Source organism: Rhea americana, unplaced genomic scaffold (genome assembly GCF_003343005.1).
Source record: "Rhea americana isolate MKP2758 unplaced genomic scaffold, rheAme1 scaffold_47, whole genome shotgun sequence".
Classification (NCBI taxonomy): domain Eukaryota; kingdom Metazoa; phylum Chordata; class Aves; order Rheiformes; family Rheidae; genus Rhea; species Rhea americana.
Window position 1 is genome coordinate 2,546,938 of NW_028186612.1, and position 6,554 is coordinate 2,553,491.

Genomic DNA, 6,554 nt, shown 5'->3' on the forward strand with positions numbered 1-6,554 from the left:
AAAAGAACTGAAGATGCATTAGGAAAGGGGGGGGGGGAGAATGTGCGAAAAGAGGCGCGAAGTCTTGCAATGAGTCTCGTTTTTCACCTCCCCAGCGGGTGAGCCCCGGAGCTTGGCCCTGATGCCCAGCCTCGGCCACCCGGGACGCGTGGTGGAGCTGGTGGGACCTTCCCCGTCCTCCGTCTCCTCCAGCCAGCGAGCGGGAAGGGGCCTGGACGCGCTTTGCCCCAACGTGGTCCCTCCCGCGCAGCCCTCGYCACCGCATGCAGAAGTGCTCTGCACAACACGCCTCATCCCAAATTTCTCCGGCAGCAGCGGTGCCTCCCCACCTTTCTCCGGGGCRTCCGATGTATTTACACGGATGAAGGCTGAGCTGGCTCGCGCCGGCTCCCGGGGCCGCGGCGGACGGGGGAGAGGTGGAGGCAGCGGATAACGCCCCGGGGCAGCACGCGGGGGGCGAGCCAGCCTCCCCGCGGGGTGCAGCGCAGCCCGAGTCGCGGGGCGGCACGCGGCGGCGCGGAGGAAGGATCCTGCCCGCGGCCCGTCGCGTGTTTCCTCGGTTGTTTGTTATTGCCGTTGCTGCTCTCGTCCTTTTACCTTTTCTTTTCTTTTTTCTTTTCTTTTCTTTTCTTTTCTTTTCTTTTCTTTTCTTTTCTTTTCTTTTCTTTTCTTTTCTTTTCTTTTCTTTTCTTTTCTTTTCTTTTATTGKATCTTGCTGAGCCTTTGTAAGAAAAGGGAAATGCAACGTGGGAGGAGTGAGGGGGAGGTTATGGCTCTGCTGTTGTTAGAGACGCGGCTAATGGCCCAGAGATTTGATAAATAATTCTGTTTCATTTAAGCCTCGGGAGCTTCTAATCGAATTGCATCACCTGTGGTTCGGCTGCTTTCTTTCAGGCCAGCAAGGAAGAGGAAAAAAGCCCGACAGAAAMCCCCGACCTTCACTACAACCGAGCGTGAATGGAGGCTCTCCACGTCTGAGCGAGCCTTGTTAAAGGAAAGCGTGTTCCTTCTAATCGCTCTTTCCCCGGAGAGCTGAGGACACGGACTGCTCCAGCAGATGTGCCGGCGGAGGCAGATGGGGAGGCTGGCGAGGTTATCGTGGGCAAAAAGATTGGGCAGGTACGCGGGGAGGGGATGTAGAGTGGCAGCTTTGCCTTCCTCGGTGGAGGAGCCACCAACACACGATTCCCCAGACAACCTCACCCCAAAGTCAAATACCAGCTTTTGCTTCCATCAGCTGGTGAGTCAAATGAGCTTGGAGGTCTAAAGGGGCAGAGCATGCCCAGATGCTGCTGACATCGACATGTTATACCATGGAAATGGAAGTAATAGCCTGTCCTAGAGTGATAAGGGCTACAGAATATTTGATTTTAGTACTTCCTGCTCTTTTAGAGGCAGCAGAAGTGGTTTTATCCAAAGCACTATTAAAACTTTATATAGGTTGTAACTGGGCGCAGTGTCCCAGGAGCTGTGTGTACCTGGTTGCAATACCTTTGAAWGCTGACTTGAAAGCCTTAAGCACCTGGGCCCTAAGGCAAGGAAAGCAAAGCTGGGGAAGGAACGCTTGGAGAAGGCTGCTGGTGACAGCCTGGAAGATAACCTATATTTATCCTCACTCAGTTTGGAGTAAATCTGAAGGGGACAACTATATTTTGTTTTTTGTACGATTTCTTCAAATTTCCAGCTCTACAACCACACAGCTAGATTTCTTCTGTGCAGACGATGCTGGGTAAACGTCTTTTTTGATCCCAGTCATCCATACGTAGCTCTGTTCATGTGGGAAGGGGCAAGAGATGCACTGAGTGGTTCCAGAAGTAGATGATATTGCACAGCAACCTTACACTCTTCTAGTCCCTCTACTCATCATACTTATGTCTCTGTTGCTACTGAGAAGTGTCTCAGATGTAGCTGGGAGCAATGCTGGCTGCAAGCAGTATAAGCTAAACCAGAAAACGACATCTTTATTTTGGGGGAAATAAAAAGAATAGAAAAAGTGAAGTCTGTGGAGGAATTTAACTGTAAAAGGATAGWAAGTGTCCCTGTTTGAGCTGGAGCTTCAATATCTGGCAAAAYGTGATAGTAAAGGGGATGATGCAGAAAAAGCAGAAGGTGGCACACAGGAAAACAGAGCAGATTAGCAGGGATAAGGGTGCACAGCAGAGGGACTGCAAGGTGAGGGCAAAAAAGCCTAGTGAAGGACTAGCCGCATGCGTAGTGAAGCAAACTTGGCACTGGTTGTGGGGAATGGCACCTGAGCTGCATTTTGGGGGCCCGGGAAGGGCTGTAGGGCACCACAGGAATGGCAGTATGTGGCATGGTTTTCCAAGCTCATTTTCTAGTGAGTGTCAGCGGGCTCAGAAAGAGGCCGTTGCCCCAAGCAGGGGACAAGGAATTAAGGGTGGAGGGAACTGAGACACACGTATGAGTCAGAGCAGATGGACAAGGTGGTGGACACTGCCGGCTGCTCTTGCGAAGAATCTGCAAACGCTGGTCAAGCTGAGAACCTCCATGCCATTGATGCAGGTAAGATGGAGCAGGAATACTTCTGAGGAGTCATCTGCGTTCCCCTGGGAGCACATCATCTCCGCACAACATTTCAGGCCACCGTAACTAGTGCTTTCCCATTAGGAGAGGGCTGTCCCTGGAGCAGGAAGGTGCCCAAATGCACAACGAGGCATCGTTATGCACGTGTGCAGGTGGAGCTCACACATAATCAACCAAGAGYCCACCACCTGCCCCATCGCTTCAGACTCAGTTTGAGGGACATTCTTTCCGTTTAGCCCAAAGAATAGACCACCTGCTAAAAGAGACTATCCCATGCAGCATTACAGGAGCTGTCTCCTGCAATCAGATCRGTGTAGAAGCCCGTATCCAGTGACKCATGGGCTTTTTAAGACACAGTGTGAGAGTAGGCATTTGCCTTCAGGAACCAGTCACAGGGTGAGGAACAGGGTGACTTTTGTTTTAGCAAGGACAGGGTCAAGAAGAGCCCACTGTGATCATCTGATTTGCCTTTCTGCACAATGAAGGAAGGTCATAGAAATGTGCCCAAGGATTCCCGCAGCCATCGCTGCCTTTTTGGATGAGGTGATGTACAGAGAGTGCTTTGCAACAAAACCAGATACAACATTTACAGTTAACATCCTCTCTGCAGTATGTTTCTACCCATTGCCCCAAAAAAAGACTTGCATATAGATTTCAGAAGGAGAATATTATTATAATTATTATCCTAATAGAGCTGGACCTGCTTATATGGATGTCTTTCTTTTTTTTCTTTTCTTTTTTCTCTAGGGGAAGGCTATGAAATTTGGAGGGTTGAGTGCACATTCATACAACATTGCCAACTTCAATTTCTTGACACTGTTTTTCTGAAGACATTCAATTAAAATCCCATTCATTCCRACAAGGCAGGAACCTATATTATGCAACTGATAAAGAGAAGAAAGTGCATTAGAAAGAAAAAAAAAAGCATTCAGAGATATTACAAGACTAAGTATGCTGAAGTTACTGAAAATCTAACTCACATGGATTAGATGCTACAATATTCAGCCTGATTGGTTCCTCTTTGGTTCCTTGACATCCCCTGGATGCCGCAGYKCTGAGCTCCTACTARGGAACTGCATGCAATGCCCGGAGCRGGTTTGGTGCCTTAGTGTGCCACCAGCAAAGCCAACGGGCAGGCAGCCCCCTGGCCTAGCTAAGAGCCAGCATAAAAAAAAAAAAAAAAAAAAAAAAAAAAAGAAGCTGCAGGACTTAAATCCTGCACTTTCCCCAGAATTAGGAGTCTTCTAGGGCATGTTCTCATTCACTCAGGCTTGGTAAGCTTGAGTTAAGCAACAGCTGAACAACAGTTTTGAATACCCGCGTTGTCAATTTAGCTATTTGAAGCAGGCATTTTGGTGATTCTGCTGTGGATTTAGCCATTTGTAAAAACATCATGCCCTTTGCATAAGGAAGCTCTGCATCGGATTTTTTTCAAGTGTTTGAGCCCACAGTGGATGCAGGTTATTGGAGGTTCTCCAGGATGGACTGTAATAAACACTAACCATTTATTTTGGTGGCTGTATACATGCTCCTTAAAAAAATCCAGCCCTAGTTATACCTGCTGAAGTTCTCTGAGAATAATCTGCTCATAAATATCCCCTCAGAGGAGGTCGAATATGCCAACCGTATGTGGCCTTCAATTTGAAGCTAAATTTACTTTCCCTTCTTGCATGTCAGACTATTTGAATTACTGAAAAAATCAAAGAGCTGGATGATTAGGGTAGCATACATGCCCATATTTTGGTTGTAGTCAGCTAGTTTCATAAAGAAAGCCACTCTTTCTAAAGGAAAATAATTCCTGGTTTATTTAATGAATACAAACACTTTATTTCCAAAAGCATGAGATTGTGCAAACATGATCATTATAATCCAGTTCCAGAAGAACTAAGACAAAGATCAATCGCTGATCATTCATTAAGTATCTTATGTGTAAAGATGACCGTTCTGGTTTGCTAGCACCCTACATTTTCAAATTAATAAGCCTTTTTTTCCAGAATCTCAGATTGAATGATGAAGCACTGATCATACTTGCGGCTTATCAAACAGGGAATTTTCTGACCGTTTTATGTCTAAATAAAGTTAAGTGAAATAGTCATCTACAATTATTTACTGTACATGAAATTAACAGTTATTGGTTACAGATTATGAAAGAAATAAGGTGTGCTGGAAATGCAAGCGTCGTGAGTTTTTCTTCTCCAACAAAGAAATAGGGGTTATTTCAAATAAAGCATAAGGGATTTCATCCAAACCACCCCAAAATRCATACCCTATTATCTCCCTCTTTATCCCAGAGACAGAAGCTTTTTCCAACCAGAGAACCAGCCTGGCATCTGGCATCATCCTGGGGGTTGCTCATATATTGGAGTCTGGCCTCGTATCTTCTTTACTAAAAAAGCTAAGCCACTTTGAAAAATAATTGAGTTTTGTTGAGAAGGACTGTGTTGGACTCTATGTGACATTCTGGTGGCTTTCAGGGGACTTAGTTGTTGTAAGGTTGAGTATTTTAGGTATCCTGTTTCTGGGTCAGATACAGGAGCCAAGGTTATGTGAACAAGCCAAGAACGGGATTTGCAGAAACAAGGCCATTGCACAGGGAAGCTGTGCACTGGGAGAGAAAGAATGATCATGCTCCTACATGGTCTAGGTAAAACCTCTAAAACTTGATGATTCTGGTGAACAAAGCACTGGTAGCTACTGTTGTGCAGGAGACCTCAAGTAGAAATCAGAACTGCTGCTGGATCTCATGCCTGTTGGGGAGAGTGGGAAAAACAAGCCCAATTCTTCAGGGCACACCACCTCTACCCCTTTCTCCTTCCCTTTGTCCGCAGCAGGTTCCAGTCCCACATTTTTTGAATTTGAAAATTTAAATTTGTCTGCACAGCCGAGAAGCCTCGAGCCAGCTCAGCAGAGGAGGCAGCACCCTCAGCATTGCCCAGTAGTCTCCGGCAACCATCCCCTGCTCATGACTCACACGTGTGTCCCAGGCCAGTGCTCTGCTACCAGGCAACAGAAGATGAATACTATTTGTTTACCAGAGATGGGAAATGAGATAGCATTAGGTGGGTTTTGCCCACGATTAACAAAAAGGCTGGGGCAGAGGTAGGATGTCTGTCCAACCTGCCACACTTCTATTTTCTTTTTCTGCTGCTGAGGTTTGTGTTGCTGGAGATAAAGCATCTGATTGACAGCACCAAGGGGTGAGATCTGCTATTCCTCTACAAAACAGGTACAGCCCTCTTATGAAAGGACCACCTGCTAAGCCCTCAGACTCTCTGCTATGGCTATTAATAATCACTTCCCATGATTTTCATAGCTTTCTGATGCGGACACTTGACCTCTTGTAACTGTATTCCCCACTCATGTTACAGAGGATATCCAGCACCCTGACACTGGGGACAAGGCGAAAGTCTCCCCAGTCCCTGCTCAAGCCCTGAGCCCGTGCACTCCCCCCAGGATCCTCACTTTCATCTGAAGAGGCACACATTCGCATTCCACACATTATTTTTCTCTTTGCAACTTTTCACTATTCTTATTCAAATTTAAACATCGAGTTGCACCTGTTAGTTTAGCTGTGGACTGTGAAGAACCGAAGCAGAAAGTGACCTCGTGCGTCCGGCTAAGCAATCCCTCTCCGCTAATGGAAAAGAGCCGGCTGCACTAAACCCATCAGTGTGTTCCTCTAGGCTATTTGTATCGCCGGTGTTTTTGCCTTATTGACTGCCTCCTTGGAAAATAATTCTGTTGTTTAATTGATTGTAGCATTTCTTTCTTCTCTCTCTTTTTTTTTTTTTTCCTGACAGTTCATCAGCCTAAGGCTTTATTTCTCACTTTTATTTGATAGCTGAAGTGCAGTAATAGCTAATAGGGAGCTGGTTTTAGGATGGTAGGTAGCACACCCTTGTTCTTCAAGACCCTGCATTAAGGAGCTTGATATTGTCCCAGCACAGTATCTTCTGACACTGAAATAGCTGACTTTTATGCAGTTCTGACTTTCCAGGACAGTGAGGACT

The 6,554-nt window shown here is 46.3% G+C and overlaps 1 long non-coding RNA gene across 1 annotated transcript; it reads left to right on the forward strand.

Annotated features, from left to right (window-relative positions):
• The first annotated feature begins 754 nt into the window (after positions 1-754).
• Positions 755-4,714, forward strand: LOC146589294 (uncharacterized). The gene is made up of 2 exons (XR_014897205.1): positions 755-1,119; positions 3,292-4,714. It is a non-coding gene; the product is annotated as an uncharacterized LOC146589294 (long non-coding RNA).
• Positions 4,715-6,554: the final 1,840 nt, after the last annotated feature.